Source organism: Dama dama, chromosome 8 (genome assembly GCF_033118175.1).
Source record: "Dama dama isolate Ldn47 chromosome 8, ASM3311817v1, whole genome shotgun sequence".
Classification (NCBI taxonomy): domain Eukaryota; kingdom Metazoa; phylum Chordata; class Mammalia; order Artiodactyla; family Cervidae; genus Dama; species Dama dama.
The window spans coordinates 1829208-1851139 of record NC_083688.1 but is presented as its reverse complement, the minus strand read 5'-3'; the positions used below and the strand labels follow the sequence as shown (position 1 = coordinate 1851139).

The window sequence follows — 21932 nt, the reverse complement described above, 5'->3', positions numbered from 1 at the left end:
AGTGCCTAGCATGGGTTTTGGCACATGGTCTGCCCTTAACGTACATTTGTGGAGTGAATCAATGAGTCAGCACAGAAGGAGTGTTCTAAAGTCTCCTTAGACATGTCTCCTTCTAACCACTCAGAAATTACGCGGAGAAAGTTCCCTCCGGGGACGGGTGCAAAGGCGACGCCAGGTCAGCCCCTGTTGGAGACAGGCTCAGACCGAGCCGGCCTCAGCACGGGGCTCAAGCCATCTGTGCGTTCGAGTATTCGCTTATCGACTGAGTCCCTTTCAAGAGCTATGCTTGATTCTGGGGCAGCTGCTGCGGACGCAGCTTATGAGCCGGTGAAGAGGCATAGTCATCTCACCGAACCGTCTGCAGTGGGTGTCTTCCAGCTCCTCCAGCAAAACCTGAAGCCCAGGAGGGCTGAGACTTCATTTCATTCAGTGTTGTGTCTCCCCCTCCCAGAGCACAGTTGGTGACGGGGTGGGCTCTCGGTCAATATTTCTATAGAAATGAAATCTCTTCTACAGATGCAGAAACTAAAGGCAGAAAAGGGCTGCTGCTCATCCAGGCTGCCCAGGCTGTCAGTGGAGGAGTGAAGACTCGAACCTGGGTCGGATTCCGAGGTGCAGAGAGGACGTGGCCCAGCTATAGTAGAGTTGGGTGAAGGGTTGGGGTGGGACAAGGAAGGGGGTGGGGATTCTAGGCAGAGGGAAACGTGGGCCGGGCACGGGGCCCCTGCTCAGAGAGGAGCGGGGAGAGCAAAAGTGGAGAGCAAGAGGGGCCAGCGACACAGCCTCCCTGCGGCTCTCTGCGTAGCGGGAGGGTCACTGGGTGCCTGCCTCCCCCGTTGCCATGGTGACCCTGGACCACTCTTCCTCTAGACTCCCTGCCCACCTGCTCTCCGCCCTGAGTCTGCTCTTGCATTGCCCTGGGAGCGGCAGCAGGGGGGCAGCCACAGAGAGGAGAGGACAGGCTCCCCCCAGGGCCTGGGGAAGAGGATGCCGGATTCCCAGGGAAAGAGGTGCCGCTCCCCACACCCCTCCGGGTGTCCGGGCCCTACCCCCTCTCTGTCTCCCTGCGAGCCCTGGCTTCTGGCAGGGCTGGGCTCGGGGTAATTGGCTTCCCCTCGTGCGTGTGGGAGATCCGGTTTTGACAGAGACAGCTGGTGTCATAAATTGCCTTGTCTCATCTGGTTACTGTGCAAAGGCAGACAGCAGCTTGGGGATGAGGTGCGGGGCGGGCCTGGGCCGGAGGCTGCTGAGAATGGCAGGCGGGGGTGGGGCGGCAGCTGGCTCTGTGGGCCTCACACACGTGGACAGGAGCCTATGCAAGTGGGAGGAGGTGTTTGTGCAACGGGGGTGAGCGCAAGGGGCGCCTAGGGCTGCTGGAGGCCAGCTCCTGTGAGTGAGCAGGAATGCGGGTGAGAAAGCCTGTACTCGGGGGTGTGGGGACGGCCGTGTGTCAGCAAGGGCGAGCGGATGGATCTGCGTGCTGCTGGGTTGCCTGGAAGGATGCACACGTGTGTGCGTAAGCAATGGTGAGAATGTCTCATGTAGTTCTAGAAGCTTGGGGGAGAGCATGCGGGCCCGTGGGTGTGTCAGAGAGACTGTGTGTGCACGTTCAGGACTGTGCGTCAGGTTGTGGATTCAGCGTGTGTGTGCACCTCTGTGTGTGGGCATGACGCCTTACCCATGATGGAAGCCCAGTTTACACACCCTGTTCCCTGCTCTGGGCCGGGGACAGGGGATGTCAGCTGGCGTGGGTGTGAGGGGAGCATGTGCCTGAGACATGCCAGGCTAGCAGACACCATCACGCCAACGCTGTCTCTTTGCCATCACCCACCCCCCGGATCAACCAGTCAAATGCAAAAACCACAGTCAGGAACCAAGCACCAAAGCCCCCAAACTCCATCAGACACAGACATCTCCTATGTCACCCTAAAAACCCATGCTGCAGGGGCCGGCAGGCAAAAAGCAGTGCAGGCAGAAAGGGTCTGGATAGATGCTAGACACTCCCACATCTGTGCATGCAGCATCTTTGCACCTGGCCAGGTGAGAGCAAGGTTTGAACGTGTCCGTTTTCCTGAAAGTCCATCCCAGAGAGTCTTTCACTGTCTCCCGGAGTTTGCTCAAATTCATGTCCATTGAGTCAGTGATACTATCTAACCATCTCACCCTCTGCCGCCTTTTGCCTTCATTGTAAAATGTTTAGCATGGTAAATATTCTTTAGTAGATATTATTATGGCAGTAATGTTGTTGCAGGAAGGTGGGGAGCCCCTGAGACTTCAAGCAGGGAAGTGACAGCTCCCACCAGGGTCAGAACAGTCCTCCTGACTGCAGTGTGGACCACACAGTTGGCCCAGGCGGGTCTGGACTGGGGAAGAGGCCTCTGGAACACAGAAGAGATCATTTTTCCATCCCCCTTTTCAGGGCTGTGGCTGATTTGGGATCCCATGAGCCGGTCATACAGGGGGGTGGGGGTGGAGGCACGGCTGCACCGCATTTGATCCTGGGGTCCATGTATCTGCGTGTGGTTCCCTCCGGGCGAGGCCCTGCTAGCGTCCCGCAGCGCCCGGCTCAGCGCCCGGCCCCCAAGCCATCCCCGTGCTGCCGGCCAGCGAGCACACCTGTGTGGACAGGGCGCGCCCAGCAAGGGTCATCATGGGGACAGGTGCCTAGCTTGCGCCAATCTGGCTGACCGCCACGGTCAGGAGGGGCTGCCGGGTGTGGGCAGGGACCTCCCTCTGCCAGGCTGCTGGCCGTCCACACCCGGCAGGCATTGCGGGTGACCGAGCATGTGTCGACGTGGCTGGGCCCTGGCAGACCGGTGGACGTGACCCATCAGCCGCCTGCGCCAGCCTGCCCACCTGCTCCCCAGGGGGCGGGGAGCACCGGCGCACTCATCACATCCTGCCCCTGTAATTAGCACATGGCATCGCCGGCAGCCTGGCTCGGTGGAGCCTGTCTGTCTGTCTGCGGCTGCCCCCGTCAGCCCCAGAAGCCTGCTGGAGAGAAACAGCAAGAGCTGGAGTCCTTCTCTGCTCAGACAGTGGATGCTGGGAAGTTTGCCTTCTCCCTCTGAGCCTCTGTTTCCTCATCCGTTAAACGGGGGCAGAGATGGCCATCTCTAAACTCACTTCCTGCTATTTCATGGAGGTGGTATTAGCAACGGGCAAACTCCAGGTGGCATAATTCTGCGATCTGAGGGGCAACACTAAAGCGTATCCAACCCTGCTCATTTAGTCCTTACATTCTGTCCCTACTATGCGCCAGAGACCATTTAAGGCTCATTTAGTCCTTACATTCTGTCCCTACTATGCGCCAGAGGCCATGTAAGGTGTAGTCATGAATAAGCCCAAGTCCCTCTTCTCCTGGAGACCTGATTCTAGTGGGAGGAGACAGATAACAAACCAAAGTAAGGCAGATGGAAAAAACGCACCAGACCGGGGCAAGCGTCCGACAGACAAGGAGACCTGCTGGATGAAGGAGGTGGTTGCCGCTGTGTGTGCCCAGGCGTGTCCGACTCTGGGCGACCCCAGGGGCTGGACCCCATCAGACTCCTCTGTCCGTGGGATTCTCCAGGCAAGGACACTAGAGTGGCTTGCCATTTTCTCCTCCAGGAGACGGTGGCGGCCACAGCAAATTAGGCAGCCAAAGGAAACCTGTTTTTGGAGCTTAAATTCACATTTAGGCTGAAATCCCAACGAGGAGGTGGGGTCAGGCTTGCTTGGAAAGAATTAAGTCGCTTTCTGCCAGCTCCTTGTGAAGTCCTGTTTGTGCACTGCTTCTGGCTTCTCATTTACACCCGGCAACACCCCTGCGGGCAGAGCTGTCTGCATTTTGCAGATGGGGACACGGAGTCACGGAGAGGTCATCCGGTTTGCCGACGTGCCCACCATCCAGACTCAGCTTGGGGAATTCAGTCCTTTTTCTACTGTGTCTTCACAGCCGACTTCCACTTTCCTGAACCCGTCTCAGTGTTGGCCAGGACTGTGACCTTGCCCTTGTCACCCCTCCGCCACTGCCCTGGCTTGGTCCTGGCATCATATTTTATTCCCCTATCATTTGACTGTGAACATTTTCAAACACAGAGAAGCGCAAAGAATTTTAAAGCCAACATTGGTGTTCCTACTACCCAACACCTACAGTGAACTTAACCAAGCTTGCTTTATCATATATTTTTCTCCCTTTGACCATCCATCCGTCTGAGTTTCACCTGGTGCTTTCTGAAGTAAGTTGCAGACACCTCCACATTTCACTTTTGCAGCCTGCATGTCAGAGTTACACTTACTCCCAATTCTCTTTTGGTAAAATTTACATACAGTGAGATGCACAAACCTAGAGAGCTTTACCCAATGAGTTTTGGCAAACGCACCCACCTGCCTAACCCAGACCTCTCTTACAAGGTGGATGCCACCGTCACTCCGGAAAACTCCTCCGCCCCTGCTTAGTCAGTCCTCGCCCCCAGAGGCATCAATTATCTTGATTTTTCTCACATCATTTATTGACTGTTCTAGAACTTCATATAGGGCTTCCCTGGTGGTTCAGATGGTGAAGAATCTGTCTGCAATGCAGGAGACTCAGGTTGGATTCCTGGGTTGGGAAGATGTCCTAGAGAAGGGAATGACAACCCACTCCAGTACTCTTGCCTGGAGAATCCCATGGACTGAGGTGCCTGGTGGGCTACAGTCTGAGGGGTCACAAAGAGTGACTAACACTTAACTAGCAAAGTCACATAAGCGCAATCACACAGCAGGTGGTTTTCAGATAAGGCTTTTTTCTCCCAGCATCCTATGTTTGGGATCCTCCCGTGCCGTTGGGTGTGCCTACAGCCAATCCCTTTTCATCGCTGAGTAGTGTTCCATCAGAAGATGAGACTGGTTTGTTCCGTTGTTCTTTTGTTAATAGACACCTGGGTTGTTTCTGGTTGGGCTCGACTATGCATACGGCTGCCAAGAATATGCTGATACATGGATTCTTCTTAACGGGTGAGTGTTTTTATTTCTCTTGCTACTGCTACTGCCAAGAGTCAGTTCATATCAACAAGTGTTTTCTGAGTACCTGCAACACGCCAGATGTTGTGCTAGACACGGAGGTGCGTGATCCCGGCTCAGACCTTGGGCTCTGGAGGCTCCAGGCAGGCAAGAATGTCAGGAGTGCCTGCTAGGAAACAAGCGCCCTGCAGGTCATCATGTTTTATCCTCACAATGGCTCGGCAGGATGCTCTATGTGACCTCAGTTTTCAGAGGAGGCAACTGAGGCCAGAGTGATGGAGTGACCTGTCCAAGACAAGCGGCAGAGCTGGGCTGCAAACTCGGGGTGGCTTCAAAGCATGATCTTTCCTCTGTCCTGCAAGATGCTGAAGCAGAAACCCAGGGGGACGAGGTGATCTCAAGGTCACACCAGCAGCGCAGAGACAGGAACACAGGCTCCTGCTCCCCCCGGGCAGCGCTCTTTCCAACAGCATGCTGACTTCATCTCGGGAGTCTTAACAGATAAGGTCTCAGTGTCTGTTCAACCAGCATCACCTCCTAGAAATAAGGCTGGGAGAGCTGAGTTATAGAAGAGCCCGGCTTATCTGGGTGATGTATCTGTGTCCCAGGGCATGAGCCCGTCAGACTAAACTTGTCCCCTGAACCTGCTAATCTAGGACCACAGAGTTACAGGTCCCAGGAATCAGGTGGAAGCCTGAGTTTGAGCATGTGGCAGATAAGGAAAAGTGGTGGGCCCAGTGATGAGATGAGGAGGCTATGGAGGTCTGAAGTCATTTAATTAAAAAGCAAAAGCCCCAGCGTATATCAAGCTAGAACAATCTTCAGGGTGAATTTGGCCCCGCACAATGGTTTTCTGAGCCCAGTGTTAGGTAAATAGAGAAGGTGATAACTGTTGTTGGATAGATGACTGTTATGTAGAGGATTACAGATGGAGCCACACCCTTTGACATTACCTCGTTGAGAGACGGGGATCTGTGTCTCTCCCTCTGAACCGGGCACATTCTGTGACTGCTTTGATCAGTGGGATGTCTAAAAGTGTCCAAGTGTACCAGTTTTCACGCCCAAGCCTTAGCAGGCTGGAGACGCCCACTTCCTGTCTTTGACCATGGTGATAGAGAGACCGCATCAGGGGGGAGAGGGACCTACAAGCCCAGCCCTGCCTACTCCAGAGTAAAGCTGCCTTGACCCCTGCAGACCAGACCAACCACCAAACCGAACACCACCCAGTAACCCCTGCTGATGCCATTCAAAGCATCGGAATTGCCCAGCCAAGCCACGCTTGAATTCCAGACCCACGCAGTTGTGTGATACAATGAAATAGCCGTTGCTTTAAGATGCTGCGTTTTGGTATGATCCGTAGGCAGCAATAACCATGGCAGCGTGCTCCTCCTGTTGTCAAGGAGGAGGCCGTGCCAGCCTCCACCCGCCAGGGCCACCTCCATCGCGCTGTGAGAGCTTCGGGTTGGAGTCATATTTGGGTGTGCGGGGCAAGAGGTTGTATCAGGTGGGGTCTGGCAGGAAACATGCAAAGAGCGTAAATGAGGAAGCTTCAGGGTTATTTACAAAGATATGAGCAGAGGGATCCCAGTAAGGCATGCCTGGCACCTGGGTCAGGGGCCAGCGAGAGCTGCTGGTTTTCTAATAGCAGAGGGAAAGGGGCAAAGGAGTGGGGGTTTTACTTGCTCCTAAGAGAGTGGTAGGTGAGGGAAAAGGCTACCCAACAAGAGTTTAGGCAGAGGGACACAGGAGCTGAGAGCTGGGGATGGAGCTCTCACGTCTACGTGCCAGCCGCCCCCCACATCTCCTGCAGGTGCCGCCCGTTAACCAGCGGGCAAGAAGACCCATCGGTGCTAGCGGGACGGGTTAGCCTCCAGGCACAACGGGTGGAGAAGCTGAGAGTGGGTCTGGGGGATGTGGGATAAGATGTCCCGTGGACCAAGACTCCAGGGAGCTGATATGGCCTTTGCACTGTAAATAGCCAACTGCTGGTCTGGAATATAAGCCCCTCCTATCCTGTCTGCCTGTCTGATTCCGGCTCTTTCTATTTTTGGCAGCACTGCGTGGCATGCAGACTCTTAGTTCCCTGATCAAACCTGCAGCCTCTGCAACAGAATCGTGGAGTCTTACCCACTGGACCCCCAGGGAAGTCTCTCTGGCTTATTCTTGATGATTCGGCTCGAAAGCTTTTCCTAGCTCCCCGTCTTTTGCCCTCCTTCACAACACATCTGTACACGTTTATTTATTGAGCCTGAGCTAAAAGGCAAGGTTTACGCTGGGCTTTGGGGCTACAGTGTGAGCGAGATGGCATGACTACAGCCTACATGGAGCTTCGTGGTACTGACCCAGGCGGGAGTCCCGGGTTAAACCTCCAGGAGGGCAGGGCTGGGGCCACTTTCTTCAACACTGTATATCCCCAGTGCAGTGACAAAATACAAAGGCAGGTGAACAATACACAAATGCAAGGCCTTATGCTGACAATTCTTTTTTCCCACTTGAGCCCCTCCATCATTTTTGAAATGGACCTGGTAGGTGTTTTTAACAGAGAGGTCGGGCAACTTGCCCCAAGACACACAGTAGCAGGCTAATGAGAGCGCTATATTCAAACTCCCAGGCGAGGCCCATTTCAACCATGCCCAGGAGTGAGAACTCAGCCCTGGTTTCCTAACAGAGCCAGGAGGGACGCCATGGGATGCTGGAGTCACGAGTCCAAATGGGGGGTGTGTACACAATCTGACTCTACACTGGGTCGGCGGAGGAGGAGTGGCTGGCTTATTTCCTCTGAGGGAGACAAAATGGAAGAGTTTTGCGTTGGTTTCCTATTACAAGGAAATAAATCACCCAGTATATTAAAAAAAAATCTTCACCTGGCTTTGAACGAACGTTTGGTGTTATTACAACGGGAAAAAAAAAAAAATCCCATTTGCTTTTCATTATAGATCTGGTTATGTTTTGTTTTTTTTTTTGTCCCCAGAGAGTGAGGATTTCACTGGCAGTGTGATTACAAGAAGGAAAAAAGAGAACAGTGGGCTTTGGAGTCAGACAGTCTTGAGTCCAATCCCGCTGGGCCACTGACTCCCTGAGAAGCTGAGGCCCGTCATTAGTTCCGTGAGCCTCCGTCTTCTCCTTTACAAAGTGAGGGTGCCGCCGCCACCTTCCCAGGGCTGTGGAAAAAATGAAACGATGATTCTGCTAATAGTTACTACTCTGTGCCGATCACCTTTATGACAGACGTGGCCCCTGCTCTCAGGGAGCGTGCGTTGTAGTAAGAGGGATTGCAAACAAATAGAAAGTCAAAAGAGAGACAATTTCAAGTGATCATTGCCGTGAAGCAAACAAACCAGGCTGTGAGCGGCTGGAGAGGGATCTGGGGATTCCACAAAAGGCCAGAGGAGCCTTCTCTGAAACTCAGATGAAGATGAGCCCAGAGATTTTCATAGTGAGTGAAGTAAGCCAGAGAAAGACAAATGTTGATGTCATATGATATGTTGATAACATATGATATCAATTACGTGTGGAATCTAAAAATATGATACAAGTAAACTTATTTGCAAGACAGAAATAGAGTCACGGATGTAGGAAACAAGTTCATGGTTACCAGGGGTAAGGGGCAGGGAGGGAGAAATTGAAAGGTTAGGACCGATGTGTACACACTGCTCGATATAAAATAGATAACTGATAAGCATCTACTGCATAGCATGGGGCTTCCCTGGGGGCTCAGATGGTAAAGAATCCGCCTGCCAGTGCAGGAGACATGCGTTTAATCGTTGGGTCGGGAAGATCCCCTGGAGAAGGGAAAGGCAACTCACTGCAGTGTTCTTGCCTGGGAAATCCCACGGACAGAGGAGCCTGGTGGGCTACAATCCACGGAGTCACAGAAGAGTCAGACGCAAAACTGAGTGACTAAAGAATGATGACTGTGGAGCACAGGGAAGTCTACGCAATGCCCTGTCACGGCCTGCCTGGGAGAAGACGAGAAAGGGTGGGTGTGTGTGTGAGTGATCCGCTTCGCTGTACATCTGAAACTAACACAAGATTGCAAATCAACTAAACTCCAGTAACAACGAAGAAAAAAACAACGCAAATCAACTAAACTCCAGTAACAATGAAGGAAACAATAGCGCAAATCAACTAAACTCCAGTAACAATGAAGAAAAAACAACACACACACACACCCCCCAAACGGTAAAGCACCAGCTTGGAAACGCGTTTTCCAGGAGGAAGACGTCAGAGCCACTGCAGAGGCCCTGAGATGGGATGAGCTTGTGCTGGGAGTGGAGAAGAGCCAGGCTGCTGACGCAGCTGGCGTGGAGTTAGCACGGTGGAGAGTTGTGGGCTCCGTCGAGAGACCCACCCGGAGCCAGACCACACAGGGGCTTAACGGCTGGTTGGTGCAAGGAGGCTGAACTGTACTCTGGCTGCAAAGGAAAGACTTTGCAGGGTCTTAAGCAGGGGAATTCTCTGACTTGATTGGCCTGTCTTAAAGATCCCTGTGGCTGCTGACGGAGAGGGCCCACGGGGGCAGGAAGACCTTGCCGGAGGCTCCCTAGGCTTGGGGGGACGACAGCAGCTCCCATCAGGACGTGAGGTAGACAGACGCTAGACCCCCGATCCATTTCCTCTCACATATCCCCGTCATCGGAGGAGTTTTAATGTGCGTCTAAAGGCCAGATGAAGAAAATTCTAAAGGATTTTCAGACCTTGGGCAGCTCTGAATTAAAATGCCTCTTTTGTTCAGTGGGCAAGGCTGTGAAAGGCTGGGGAAGTCCCCTCTCCCCCATCACTTCTGGGCAGCCTGGCAAGACACTAGGGGATGTGATTAATCCGCCAGAGATCCAATTTCCTCCAAGCACTCATTTCAAAGCCAGAAAATGCAAGAAGGGACTGTCATGGTCATCCAGGCAGCGGGAGAACAGCGTCAATGCAGCAACGACATGACGGCAGCGATGGTAAGAATGTGTCCTGAGAGCTTCCCAGGCACTGTGCCAAGTGCTCTACATGTGTTTTCGCCCCCAATCCTCCCAACTTATAGATGAAGACACTGAGGCCATGAGAGGTAAATCGACTGGCCCACAGTCCCACGGTCGGGGAGTGTCAGAGTCAGGCTTGGAAGCCGGTTGTAACCCCAGCCACTCCTCACTGGGGGCGTTTTAGGGCATCCATCAGCCTCAACCCTCCAGCCTCTTAAGAAGCCGTCCTCCCCTGCAGCGACTCGCGGAGTGATGGGCCGGTCAGGGGCGACTGTAGTCTTGGAGTTTCTCGGACCTGATCTCCTTGAAACCTCTCCACATCCATGAGCTGTGAGACGGCAATCTTCCTGTAACCCAGAGAGGCCGCGGCCACCCAGCTGGGAAGCAGCACAGGCGGGTCTGAGCCAAGGACTGAGCCCGGTCCCTCCACCATCCTGTTCCTTCCAGAGCCCGGACCAGCCACTGCCATCCCTGATGGGTCACCCCCACCTCCCACGGTGCCCGGGGGCAGCGCGACTGCCTTTGAGCCTCCAGAAGGTGATCTGGTGGAGGAGGAAAGCGGACAGAGGCCTTTTCTATGTAAGGCGGCCAACTGTCCAGATTTGCTTGGGATGGAGAGGCTCATCAGGGTGTAGAACCTTTGGTTTCTGCGCCTCCAGCGTGGCAAGCAAACCACAAGCTGGTCTTCCTTAGTGGAGACCTTGGATGTGGGACTTACAGAGCTCAAATTAGGAAAGTCCTGGGCAAATAGGGATGAGCTGGTCACCCTATCTGTCACCCATGGATCGGATTGAGGTTATAGGGTGACAGATCCCATCTGTGTCAAATTAGCACTTTACACTGTCAGAGAAAGTCAGAGATGAAATGCTGTGCCCCCAGTGAGTGGTGAGCTCCCCGTCATGAGAAGCATGCAAGCAAACTATTCAACGATGCTTGGAGAAGAGTCCCTGAAAGCCCATCCTCTGTCCCTTACTCGGAGGGGAGGCAGAGGAGCCCTCTCTCCAAGCTCAGCTGGGCTGTTAAGATCTCTTCTCCCCACATTTTACCTCCCCTGGGGCCCTCTGTCCAAGGAGCATTCCTTTCCTGCTTTCCTCCACCGCTCACTGGCCCGCTAAGTGAGGCCTGAAAATTACCTGCACGGCCAGGTGAACGTGACAGCGGTCAAAGGGGCAGCTTCGGTGGGGAGAGTGATGTGTGATTTGCAGAAATGCTCCCAGTGCAGCAAATAACACGTGTGGGCCACGAGTGAGCAGAGACTGACAGCCCCAATGGCACCGCTTCGGGCTGCTTTTTCCCGTTGAAACCTCTGATAGACACTGAGATGGAGCTGAGATCCTCCTCTCCTGGTGGGGACCACCCGGAGGGCAGGAAGCCCGTTGTCAGCGAGCCCGGTCTGTTTCTAGGGTGGCTGCCGCCGACTTCTCCGTGATTATGGTCAGAAACCTGGCCTCTAGTCAGTGGTGGGCGCTGAGCAGCCCGGGGCGGGGGCGCTGGTTCAAGCTCTTTCCTTGGGAAAGAGGGGCTGTGCTTGTGGACCACCTACCTAGAGCCAGCGATGCGCTCATGCGTCTCGATCTGAGTTATGGTCCAAAAGCCGCCCTCTTGCACCCAGCTGCCCCAGAGAGAGGTGGAGGAGATGCCAAGTGTTGGCAGAACCCTGGGGGGTGTGGGTCATCCAGGGTGGCTCCCCCCAGTCCTCTGTCCATTCTTCCTAGAATATCTGGAGCTGGAGAAGAGATAATTGAGAGAGACCAAGCCGGCAGGACAGATACCTCCTAATTATCTCTCTTGTTTCAACTGAGGTCTTCAAAGAGCCACTTCCCTGGGAATCGGGGCTTAGGGGACAGAGAGAATGCAGAATCTCTTAATTTTGCTTCCCCGGGGGGCTGGTAATTCAGCCACCAGGAATGCTCCAGGCTCAAAGAGGTGGGAGATGAAGCTGCCAGCAGGCAGCCCCAGTGCAAAGACATCGTCTGGCTCAGCTCAGGAGCGGAGTCCTTGAGGAGGAGATGCTCAAGGGAGGAGCTTCCTGCTGGAAGGAGCGTGGAGGGAGTTCAGAGAGCCAGAAGCACATTTCTGAAGGACTGGACAGCCTCTTGGTGTATGTTGAGGGGAACTGGGCCCCAGAGAGGGGAGAGGACTTGCCAGAGGTCATGCGCAGATGAGTTGCTAAGTCCATGGCTGTCTTGGCCTTCTTGGAAGCTCTGTTCTTCCTCAAAGCTGCCCTGCAGGGCGGTGAAGGCCTGGGGCCATCGATGGAGAGAAAGGAAGGCCCCTCCTCGATGCTAGAGTGGGAGAGAGGCGTGTCCTCTGACTGGGGGTGTTTCAGCACTTGCCTTCCTGATGGCAGCCAAGACTCCCTGCATGCGATCTAAGTCGCTTCAGTCGTGTCCAACTCTTTTGCGACCCCGTGGACTGTAGCCTGCCAGGCTCCTCTGTCCATGAGTCTCCAGGCAAGAATACTGGGTGGGTGGCCATGCCCTCCTCCAGGGGATCTGCCCGACCCAGGGATCGAACCCGAGTCCCCCGTGGCTCCTGCATTGCAGGCGATCTTTACTGCTGAGCGGCCGGGAAGCCCAGAGACTCCCTGGTCTCGGGAACTGGCAGTCCGATGGTGGAAACAGCTCCAACCCTAATGGAGCTCCCCGTCTGATGGGGAGACAGCTCCCCAAGGAGAGGGGCAGCCTCTGGACTTGGGGAAGCTTCCAGCTGAGAGGGAACCTTCTGCTCAGACCGCTCCTTCGCTGAGACGAGCCCGTAATCAACTCTCCCCGTGAACTTGCTGACACTCCTCTTCCTCCTTCTGGAAGTCCTCCCCAAGCATCCCGCCCATGACACAGGATTGTAGCCATGTGCATCCTCCTTCAGCCACTACGGAGGGGCTGACAGTCGCTCCAAAGCCTGAGGGAAATGCCCAAGTGGTCCCGCAGGGCATCCACCTACCCCGGGCCTGTCACCCCATCAGCATCGTGCAGCCTCTCACCCCCAAGTGACATCAGAGCCGCTCAGAGGATGAAGACCCCCCCAGTTCCATCAGACCGCCCCTCCACAGTGCTGCTCTGGCCTCACTCGTACCTTAAATAGCTGCATCTTTCACGTCCTGACATGTTTGTTTACAGCCCATTTGCTTCTGGACGAAGAGGCTGGGTGGAGGAGCCGGAGACATCAGGAGCAATCGACCCGCTCAGGAAAAAAGATTGCCCTGAGCTGACAGCGGCGGAGGGTTTTCTGTCCAGAAGGCCCCGGAGCTACTGCAGAGGAAGGCACGGTCGTGCGTGTTTCAACCCGTGTAGTCTGCCAGCAGCAGGGCCGAGGGGCACTCCCGCCGTGGGGACCACGTGGGTGACAAACGACTGTCTTCCACCCAGAGAAGCCTGAGGTGCAGTTGTCTGGCTACTTCCCTCGTCCCCGCCCTGCAGCCCCCAGAACGGAGGTCAGCTGTAGGTCTGAGGCTCCTGTCCTTCCCCCTGCTTCCAGCCCCAGGAAGAGCTAACTGGCTTTGGTTTCACAAGTTGGCGACAAGGAGTTTCCTCCACTCTGAGCCGTGTAAGAGCGTGACCGCCCTGAGTCGGGCGGGTGCAGAGACAGGCAGGCCACCGCCGCAGCCCCAGGACCCCACCTGAGTGCAGGGGTTCTTCAGGATGGGCCCCAGGTGAGCCCCGCCTTCGGGCCCGTCTCTGCTTCAGCGTCCCTCCCTGGGACCCAGGAGCGCCTGGTACCCCATCCACAGCTCCGCAGCACCTACGCCACCTGGGAGCCTCCTGCAAACACCAGGAAAGGAGACCTCGGTGCTGATGGCTCAGGGAACCGCAGGGAGACAAGCTTGGGGTGAATTTTAGCATTTTAGGAAGAAGTCTGCCCTGCAGGTCAGGAGGCCTGGGTCTCAGCGCCGGCTCTGCTACTGAGGCTGGAAGACTCAGGCTGTTCACTCTGACCTCTTCCAGTTCCGTTTTCTCAACCAGAAAATGAGCAGACGAGGCAGAGTGAACAGAAGGCAGAGTGATGGTGGGCAAGGGATCCTTCCTCCACCCCGGGCTGGACACATTCAGACTCATCAGCTGGAACCCCCTCCTCCTTTCTTCACGTTTTACAAGGGACACAGGGCCTCCTTCTCCAACCCCAACCCCCCGCACTTGCCCTTCAGCCCAGGGCTACCTGTCCCCACAGGGACGGCCGTGCAGAGAGGACAGCAGAGGGACTCAGAAGACCCTCAGAGAGTGGGTGCTGAGCAGGGGGCCGGGACAGGGTAGGCAGGAAACTCACAAAGGGCCAAAGAGCTGGAAAATCAGCTGCCCACCTCCTCCTCCCCCGAGCCTCCAGCCTCTAATCCTGGTCCAGCTGAGAGCTCCCTCTGCCTTCCCGACGGCAGCCAAGCCTCACCTCCTCCAGAGCGCCCACTCAGGCTGACACTCTTGGATCAGGTCTCTCCTGTGTCTCTCCAAATCTGCTGGCCCTCAGTGTTCAGGGGTATTCGCTTTCCAATTACATGGACATCCCACCTAACCCATTAAACGACTCATTCCCATGAGGGCGAGGGCAGTGTCTGGGGCAACCAATCGTCAGCCAACCCCCAGACACATACACGGGCACAGCCAAGAAAACAGAGTGTCTAGTTCATCACTCACAGAAAATGTGAGCAAAAGAGTGACGGTTGCAACCTCTGCGGTCAGTCTGCGCTCATCAGTCACGCAGAATCACCACGGCCATAGGTAACTGACACGTACAAGGCTAAAAAGTTGGGCTCCAAGAGCCTGGGATCAGTTCCTGGCTCCACCACACACGGACTGTGTGATCTGGAGCAAGTAACCTGGTCTCTCTGAGCCTCCATCTCTTCATCTATAACGTAAGGTTAATTATAGAAGTCACCTCATAGGGAGCTGTGAGGATTGAATGAGATGCTTTGTGTAAAGTGCGCTTAGAACAGAACTGGACACATTGCGAGTGGTCAATAAACATTAACTTGATATTGTGTTCCAGAGCTAGCAGAGCCTGCAAGGATTCACTTCTGGGTCATCCTCACCTGCTCACAGGCTGGTAAGAAGAAGCCCCCACCCCCAGTCACTTCTGGCTTCACCATGGTTACACTAAATTACTGAAAACCCTTTCTTCAGCGGTCTCTTCCAAGCTCTTAATCTCTGAGGCTCAGAAGAAAAACCAACTGAAGAAAACGCCCGCGGAAGATTCAGGACCCTGGAAAGAGGCGACTGGCTGGCCTCCGCCTGCTTTTCAGTCCGGGAGCTCCAGGAGGGAGCAGACGAGATGGGGAAATGTCTGCTTGTGCTTTGGGATCCCTGGCTGTGTGAAGCTGCTGCCAAACACCCGCGTGAAGGGCGGAGACTTGAGGTGGCGGCACAGCGTGGGGGCAGGCAAACAGGTGGACAGAAGGCAGGGGGAGGCGATCCCCGCCGGCTGCCCGGTGGGCACAGACATCCGCCTGGAAACGGGTGATGATGCAGCATGTGAAAACGGAGTCTCAGCACCACAAAGGAGGGGCGGACGGGGCAAACGGATGCTGAGAGAAAGCATGCGTGGGAGCGTGGGGACAGGCATGGCAGGGAAGTGTGCCTAAGTGAACAGGCTTGAACTGAGTTTGTGGCCTGTGAGTAAAAGGGCAGCCTATCAACCATGACTTCCCAGGAGTGGAAGCTCGCAGGAGGCACCCAGAGGACACACGGGGTGAGGGTCTGTGCCTGCTGGGGACGCTGGTCCCACAACCCACGTCCAGGACCCTGAAGCCAGATGTGTTCCGGAGCTCAGGCCTCATCCTCCTCCCGAAAAGTTGATGTGCTGCTTGCTCAGTATATTACATAACCCGCCCAGGGGGCCAAGGAATCACTCCATAATCACCCACATCAATATTTCCGCAGTGAAACGCCTGGATGGTAACATTAAGTGAGATAAATAGAGACCGTAATCAGCTCCCCTCGGCTCAGACTGGGTTTTGCCACCAAGTCAGTTCAGGTCAGTCCAGTTTGGCCACAACTGGCTCACCAAAACAGCCTTTTAATTTTCCGATCTTTTTGGATTGCTGGGTTGCAGGTAAAGGGTTGTAAACTTATGTAAAAATAGAGTAAGAGTTATAACACTGTGCTGAATGACCACTACAATAGCTTCTATGTATGGGGTGCCCATTGTGTGGTAGGTGAGTTGGACAATTCACCACAGCCCTTAAACATGGGCATGGCCCTTTCTACTTGGAGGTGAAGGGAGGTTCAGGGGAGTCTAAGCCAACACAATTGCTGAGAGGAAACAGGAGCATGTAAGAGGCAAATCGCACTCAGAGAAACACCTGAAATAAAATGCCTGGGAATGGAGAGGTTTAATTTAAATCAAATGGCCCATCAGATGAATCTGTCCCCGCTCACCTGCATGTTTCTGTTCATGGATATAAGAGGGCGTGATGGAGCCTTAAAGGCCTCTGACTCTTTGCTCAGGGTCTGTCACAGTGTCCTCCTGCAAAGGGATGCTGGCCTCCTGATCCCTGCTCTGGGTTCCCTCCATCCACACACTCTCTCCCCATTTCACAGCTGGAGAAACTGAGGCTCAATGCCCAGTGACGTGCCTGAGGGCACAGATTCCCATTCACATTTGTAGTGTGACAAGAATCACGGGATGATTCTGAGAGTTCCCTGGTGGCCTAGTGGCCAGAAATCTTGGCTTCCAGCACTGGGGCCCGGGTTCAATCCCGGCTTGGGGAACTGAGATCTAGCAAGCCACATGGTGAGGCCAAAATGAAAAGAAATCTTAGGATTCGAATGCACCCTATTCAATATCATTATTAATGGCATGAAACATTTGTTGGGCACGTGCGATATGCCAGGCCTCATTCTGTATGGCTTCTGTGTATTATCTCATTTAAGTGGTGGGGGCTTGGGCTGGAGGCAAGCTTGCAAAAGGTGGTTCATAAATGCTGGGCTTCTTGCTGGTGGGTTTCAACAGGAAGCTTGTAAAGTGGAAGAGGCATCAAAGATTAGAAACCCAACGGGAGACAACAGGAGATAGGAAAGAAGGGACAGTCTCCTTATTCAGAGGGAGGGAGGGGAATGTAGGTTGCTGGGGATTTAAGATAATGAGCAAGGAAAACAATTACTTTATTTAAATGAATTGAAAAATATCTGGCTTCACTCTGTAAGAGGAAGCAGTTAAGGGGTTTTATTTTATTTTGGCCCTAATAATATTACAATCTCCAGGCTGGTTATTATCTGTCACTTCCCGGGGAAGATTGAAAAGAAAATAGTTTTATCCCAGGCAATTGTAACCCGTTCCATTTGATGAGTTGTTGTTCCCACTTAGAAATTACATGCACCAGTATCAGGTGACCTGCCCGGCTGGGTGGCTTTGTTTAACTGGTTACAGAAAAGAGGGAAGAAGAGAAAATTCTCCAGTCTTTTCACCAGGACTTCCCAAAATGCAATTTATGTGAGTCCTGCGGGGATGGGCAGGCAGAGAAAGACACACATTCCCAGGCTGCTCGGGGCCCTTGGTGGGCTTGGAATCTGCATTTTTTTACAAACTCCCTGGGGTTTTCTGGCTGCCTCTTTTGAGAAGCCTGCTCTACATTCTACCTAAGCCCGCTGGGCTGGGGATGTGTATGGTTCTGAGATGAAAGAGTTGGTCGCTCAGTTGGGTCTGACTCTTTGGAACTGTAGCCTGCCAGGCTCCTCTGTTCATGGACTTCTCCAGGCCAGAATACTGGAGTGGGTAACCAGGGGCTCTTCCTGACCCAGGGATCGAACCCTGGTCTCCCACACTGCAGGCAGATTCTTTACCGCCTGAGTCACCAGGGGTTCTGGTAGACTCCTACAAAATACAGACTCAGAGGCCGTCTGGGCAGGAAAGATCTCAGAGATAAACTGATAACTCACATCACGGTAGAAACCAGACTTCCTACAGCTACCAAGAGGCAGAGTTGGGCCCAGAACCTAGATGCTCAGTCCAGAACTGGTTCCCTTATACCACGATGCCGAGTAGAGATGTCAGGGGGAGTGTAAGGCCCCGATCTCTTCCTTCTCACCTCACCCGTGTTCACGAGTAAAGATAAAAGAAAGCTGAGATAGCACAAGCTCTCCTGGGCATTAAAGGTCACCCCCAAGGTTGGCTCTGAGCCCCAGCCCACAGGAGATGTCAGGACCCCAGCCTCACCATCAACTAGAGAAGCCTCAGTGTGATATGGCCGCCCCGTCCTACCTGCCCCTCTTACTTCCTCCAGTGGCCTCCGTTCCTGGTCATCAGTCTCTACTGGATCCTTCTCTCTGCACTGCCATCCCCCCCCCCCCGCCCCCCCAGTTCAAAGGTCTGGAGTCCATGCTAGAGCCGACAAGAGCTCCACATTGGAGCTTTCTCATAAATCTACCCTCCCCAGACTGATAGTTGGATGGCATCATTGACTTGATGGACATGAGTTTGAGCAAGCTCTGGGGGTTGGTGATGGACAGGGAAGCCTGGCGTGCTACAGTCCATGGGATCGCAAAGAGTCGGACATGACTGAGCGATTGACCTGGACTGAGATGCCATGAACTTTACCAGGCACTTTCTCTTTAATCCTTACTATTAGGCGGTGGGTGCAGATCTTTGCATTTCACAGATGAAGAAACTGAGGTTTCGAGTGGTCCCACGGAGAATCACAGAGATGCCCAAAAGGACAATCAAGATGCAAACTCGAGTTGGCTTGGCCCCAGATTACCCAGACTTTGCAGTAAACCAAGCTTTCCTTCATAAACCAGCCTAAGCCATGTGTCCCAGCCTCAGGGGATCTGGCAGACACCCAATCCAAGGTCAAGCTTTTTTCTTTTGCTGTTTTACTTACACATCCAAAGGCTCAGCTGCAAGACTTGTTTCCTTTCTTTCAATATTTACTAGTGTTTTACCTGGTTTCAGAAGGGCCCCATCAGAGACAAGGGAAAAGGGAGGGAGGAAGGAGCTGGGCCTGGCTCCTCCGACCATGGGGCTCAGGTGAGCGCTCAGGCCTGGGCACATCTTGGGATTCAGCGGCAGAAGGCTGCTCGGGAACCCAGATTCACGGCAAGGCAGAGGTGGGAGCTACTGAGCACTCGTTAGGTGCCGAGCTCTGTAACAGGAACCTGACGTTGTCTCGCAAAGTCACGTGACTGGAAGTATCTTCCCATCTTATAGATGGGGAAATTGAGTCTCAATGGGGTGAAACAAGTTTCTGAGGTCACCCAGCTGGCCTGTGTGAAAGCCAGGGCTCTAGTGTAGGTCTGAGCGGCTTCCCGGTGTAACACCTCCAACCCCAGGAAGGGTCCTATCCTGACACACTTTTACACTGGGGTCTTCATTTTACACATTTTACACATGGGGAAACTGAGACCAAACGAGCTCAAGCTTAAACTCTGTTCTTGTTCAGTGGCTCAGTCGAGTCTGACTCTTTGCAGCTCTATGAACTGCAGCACGCCAGGCTTCCCTGTCCTTCACTGTCTCCCGGAGTTTGCTCAAACTCACATCCAATGAGTAGAAGATGTCATCCCAACTTTGTGCTTATAACAAAAATCAAGACTAGAACCCAGGTTTCCAGGCTCCCAGTCCAGTGCTCTTTCTAGCCCCCTTCCCAGCTTTGCCAACTGCCAAGGTCCAGGTTACCAGAACCTCGTCCTTAGAAGTTGTGAAATGCCTTCTCCTGCCTCTGAGGCATTCTGCTCCTTAGACAGCCTGGGCAGAGAAGTGGAGAAAAACCATTTTATTTCTCAAACATCCCCTGGAAAACATTTTGGAGAGAGCAAAGCCCAGTGAAGGAGGGAAGTCCCTTCCCTCTATCCCTTCCATCTTTGCCTGTGTCTCTTTAGGTGCGGGGGTCACCTTAGGAAGCCAGAGCCTTCAGCAATGTCCAGGAATGCGGCTGTCCTGGGGGACTGGAGCAGACCAACCGAGGCTGCTAAATAACTCTTGGTTCTTGGGTTTCACAGGGGCGGCTGACCGGATGATTCACACATTGTATAAATAGAACCCAGCAGCCTGGAGGCCGCCAGAGCTTAAGGGAGTTGACAGTTCACTTGTGAGTGAGCACAGACTGCAGGGGTGGGGCTGGGGCATCCTGGCCCAGGGGCTCCTCAGAAGACCCCCAGGGGGAAGGCTCACGGTGGGGAGGGAGGCTCCCGTGTCCTGGCACCCGTCCTGGCCCTGGGCAAAGAGAAGCAGCTGGAGAGGAAGGAGACGCTCTCCCTCTCGACGCGCCTTTCGTCCCCTTTTCCGCACAGGTCTGTGGTCTGTGCCCCGTGCCCCCAGCCTGTGACGTGGGGACGGACACACCGCAGGCGCTCAGCGGAAGGCTCGCTGGTCTGCAGGACGAGGGCTCCTGCCGCACGGCGGGTGGCGCGCACATGTGGGCTGGAGTGGAGCTCCGTGCGCTGGGCGCCATAGCAACTGCAGTCAGGGTCTTTACTTCCGGTGCCCTCCGCGACTTGACATATGATCTCTCCCACCTGCCGCTGTCCCGACCCTCACTTGGGGAAGATGCCTGTCCTGGCCATAGTCCTTCATGGGAAAACAGTTAGATGACAGACGGAACTATGCTTCGTATAAACAAAGTGTAATGCATTGTCATTACAAGCAGCTTTCCCATGCCTTTTCTCTACTGACACTATTAGGAAGTCCTCTCTTAGGTCTGATTTTCATCCTGCCTGTTGTGGTTTGGTAAAGATTTTTGTATTCCAGGAAACTTAAGCCAGCACACCCAAAACTGAGATGGCACCACTGGTCAACAGAAGCACAGAGATAAAAAACGAAGTGCCCGTCTTTAAAAAATAACTTCCTCCACTTCCAACGGCTGTTCAGAGTAAAGAGTATAAGTTGCTTGACTGCCCTGGCCCATCAGCTTATCACCGAGGGCCTAGCAACTCCAAGAGGGGAGGATTATGCAAATGAAAATCAGCTTTCAAGAAAGTGGGCTAATCCAAAATTATCAAAAGGGCCGAATTTGAGAGAAAAGGGAAAGCAACTGAGATGTGTGAGCCATAGAGACGGTGAGCCGGTGGCCGGTGTGTGGTATGGAGTGAAGAGGGCTTGCTGGCGCCTGCGACAGGGCTGGCAGAAAGGTGGCCTGGTCTCCATGTCCCGGATCCTCAGAGAGGCGAGGAGAGGCGATAGGCCAGTGGACAGAGAAACTCTTTATTAAATCGCTTGCTGCTGGAATGGCCCCTTCTCATTCTCAGAAATCTGGCCAAACGCCCGGAGGTAGGTTTGGTATCAGGAGACTTGAAGCTTTCCCACTGAGCTTTCCACATGGAGGCAAATTCAAATCCACCACGTAGCACATACTGTGGATTTACAAGGCCAGACTGGGGCCTTTCCCTCCCCCTTGGGAAATACCCAAGAGCACAGGCCACCTCCAAGATGGTGTCTGATCAAGGACACCCGTCAAGGAAACATGGGGGCCAGCAGCACCACGGACAGCTCCCCCTCGGCCCTGGGGACCAGGCTCCCGGGATGGCCTGGGACTGTGACTCAGGGACCCAGCCTTAGGCCTGCTTTCGGGAAACTGGAAACCTATTGCCCTCTGAGCCCTTGGGGCCCCAGCAGTGAAGGCAGACAATTAAACTGGCAATTCAGATGCACTTTGACAAATGCCATGCTTTAGAGGAGTGGAGGGGAGCAATGAAACTCAGAGCAGAGGCATCTGATTCAGATTTAGGAGCAGAAAAAAGATTTCCAAGCTGAAGGGTGAGTCAGAATAACCCTAGTGAGAGAGGAGAGTGAATCTTGCTGGGGGAGAGAAACCAGCATAGGCAGTGGACCCCAGGGAAGTGAGGGTGTGGCTTATTTGGATGAGTTGGAAGACTTGTTTGTGTGGCCAGAGAGTCAGGTGGGAGCCTCTGGGTGAGAGTTGTTGAAAAATGAGGCGGAGAGGTGGGCAGGGCCCAGATCCTATAGAGCGTGGAACAGAGTAAAACTCCATTCTGAGGCCAAGAGCTGGTTGCTTCAGGATTTTATGTAGTGAAACGACTTGATTATATTTGTGTCGTGAATATT

The 21932-nt window shown here is 53.9% G+C and overlaps 1 protein-coding gene across 1 annotated transcript in view; it reads right to left on the bottom strand.

Annotated features, from left to right (window-relative positions):
- Positions 1-21932, bottom strand: part of IGSF21 (immunoglobin superfamily member 21) — a 269234-nt gene that overhangs the window by 93952 nt on the left and 153350 nt on the right. The window lies entirely within an intron of this gene.